General features: G+C 49.1%; 1 non-coding gene across 1 annotated transcript; it reads left to right on the forward strand.

The window, feature by feature from the left end:
* The first annotated feature begins 2224 nt into the window (after positions 1-2224).
* Positions 2225-2331, forward strand: LOC136396435 (U6 spliceosomal RNA). Its single transcript, XR_010749722.1, has one exon. It is a non-coding gene; the product is annotated as a U6 spliceosomal RNA (small nuclear RNA).
* Positions 2332-2907: the final 576 nt, after the last annotated feature.

The following is a 2907-nucleotide window of genomic DNA, read 5'->3' on the forward strand; positions in this document are numbered from 1 at the left end:
CTCTGCCTATTTGGGAAGCCACTGTTCCTGTGACTTGCCTGTGTTCCTTCAGAACAGAAGGTTCTTCACCAACTGTGATACAAGCTGGCACTCCACCTCAGGTGAGTCACACAGCTCCTGAGTCTGAATTTCTTCATCAGGAGACCGAAGAAGTTATACCAGAGAACCACCAGGCTGTGTCCACACAGAAACTTTAATTCTGGAGAAAAGGTTCCCTGGAACAAGTGCCAGGGAACACTGGGACCCATCGAGCCATGGGAAGTACTAGCATGTTCTGTGCAGGAAGCCACCAGGGAAGGAGCTCTCAGGGTCGGGCACAGGTAGGAGACCCCCAGGACAGAGACTGCAAAGGACCTGCTCCTCGGAGTGCGGAGTGCAGAGTGCAGAGTGCAAGGTGCGGGATGAGGAGTGCGAGGTGCGGGGTGCAGGGCAGTGAGACTCTGTCCAGGGTGCTGTGGCCACTGGGGGGGCCCGCCTGTCCCGCCCAGGTCTGGTGTGTGGCCTGGGAGGCCAAGGACCCACTGGGTTTGCTCTCAGTCACACTGACAGGGAGCAAGACAAGTAATCTCCCACACCAAGGACATCTCAGTGGACTCCCACGTAATCCTGGCTGTGCTTTTCTTGCTTTGATATGCCCTGCTGTTTCAGCAGCATAATTATGACCATGATTTCAGGGTGTTACCTGTAAAATTCCCTGGTGTGCTGGGGCATGCCGTGAGGCCAGGCCCTCCTGGGTTCTCCCCTGGGGTTTAGTTGCCACCTCGGTCCTGTTAGTCAGTGTCCAGAACAGCCTGTGACTGCAGTCCCTGCAGCCAGTACAACCCTGATTGTGCCCCAACTTGCCTTTGCTGGAGGACAAAGGGCTGGTCAGGAGCTGGACTGGCACACACATGCATGGTCAGGGTCAGAAGGCCCAGCACCAGGCCAACTGCCCCTGCACACAGATTTACTACACCCCCACCAGCCTGCCTCTGCTTGCCTCTACTCACCAGCAGGTGGGCTGGAGACCTTCCTCCCACAGGCTTTCTTAGGAGCTGGGGTGCCAGCTGTGAAACCTTGGGCAAGGACTGCTCTCCCCTTGGTCCCATGAGCAAATCTATCTGTGCTTCTAGGACCACCTCCTCCAGGCCACCTCTATGGGGCTTGTCCTCAGGGTAGACTGGTTCTTCTCTCTTTTTTTGGTGAGAGGAGGGGAAATAGTGAGGCAGACTCCCGCATGTGCCCAGACCGAAATCTACCCGGCAACTATCTTAGGCTGATGCTCCAGTACCGAGCTATTTTTAGCACCTGAGGCTCTCATGCTCTGACAGAGCTATCCTCAGCACCCGGGCTGATGTTCAAACTAATTGAGCACACTGGCTGTGGGAGGGGAAGAGGGAAAGTAGAGGGAGTGGGGGGAGAGAAGCAAATGGTCACTTCTCCTGTGTGCTCTGACTGGGAATTGAACCCAGGAGGTTCATACACCAGACCAATGCTCTATCCACTGAGTCACCGGCCAGGGCCCTGGCTCCTCTTAAACAGCATTCATCCTGCAGGTGGTTTGTTTCCTTGGTTCTGGTTTGTTTTACTTTATCTGACATTAACTGAGGCTCCTTCTGTCCCAGACTCAAACCAAATTCTTCAGGTCTATCTTCTGGTTTAACCTTCCCACACCTGCCACATAAGCATGACGATCCTTATCTTATAGATGTGGAAACTGAGGCCCGGTTAAGAGAGGAATCCTTCCCCCTTCTCCAGCTGTTTAATCAAGGTTCAAACCCAGATCAGGACACACAGGGAAGAAGGAAACTGGACAGGGGCCCCTGACAAGAGCGGGGTGTCTAGGCCAGTACTCAGCCCCAGGGAGACAGGGCGGTCCCAGACAGCTCTATAATTCCCACACCACAAAGTCTGCTAAAAAATGAAGACATGTAAGGGAGACCAGACTAAGTAGGTGGAGGGGTAGACCTTGTTTATGGATTGAAATGTTCAATATCATAAAGATGTCAATTCTCTAAAAATGTATCTGTAAATGCAGTGTGATTCCAATCAAATGTCCAGCATTTGCATGTGTGTAGAACTTGAGAAGCTGATTCTAAAATTCATGGAAAGGGAGAATTCATGAACCTGAGGGTCATGGAAGGACTTATTCTACCAGACACCAAGAGTCATGGTATTATACCGTACTTCCCCATGTACAAGACACACCCTTTTACAAAAAATTTGGAGTCGAAAAATTGGATGCGTGCTCGCTTCGGCAGCACATATACTAAAATTGGAACGATACAGAGAAGATTAGCATGGCCCCTGTGCAAGGATGACACGCAAATTCGTGAAGCGTTCCATATTAAAAAAATTAATAAATAAAAAATAAATAAAAATAAAAATTGGCTGCATCTTATACAGTGGTTGTAGATTTTTTTACTTTCATTTCCCACTCTTTTGCACCTGTGTTTTTGCATTCATTGTTGAAGACAGAGATTCGTCATCAGACACAGATGAGGACAAGCTAATGGATGGGAGTCTTGACAGTGATGAGGAGTTGTATAAATTTTATGATGAATAAAACTTGAGTTCAATAACTTTATATAATACTTTTTTTTTTCAAATTTCAGGCCCCAAAATTAAGGTGCGTCTTATACATGGGGAGATATGGTAAAAGTTGTTATTCAGGAATTAAGCCAGTGTGATACTAGCACAAGGATTTAAAAAAAAAAAAAAAAGCACAGACCAGTAAAACAAACTAGGAGGCTCAGAATGATGTCACACAAACATGACCCTTGATGTCTGCGGCAGGGGGCACTGCAGAGCGCGAGGTCTTTCCAATGAGTCATACCAAGGCATCAGGACCAACTGGGAGCCTTGGTCTCTGCCTCACGGAGTGAGGGAGGGGCGACTGAATGTCTATGTGTAGAGGTCAAGCGTTGG

The sequence above is a fragment of the Saccopteryx leptura genome, chromosome 2 (assembly GCF_036850995.1).
Source record: "Saccopteryx leptura isolate mSacLep1 chromosome 2, mSacLep1_pri_phased_curated, whole genome shotgun sequence".
Classification (NCBI taxonomy): Eukaryota; Metazoa; Chordata; class Mammalia; order Chiroptera; family Emballonuridae; genus Saccopteryx; species Saccopteryx leptura.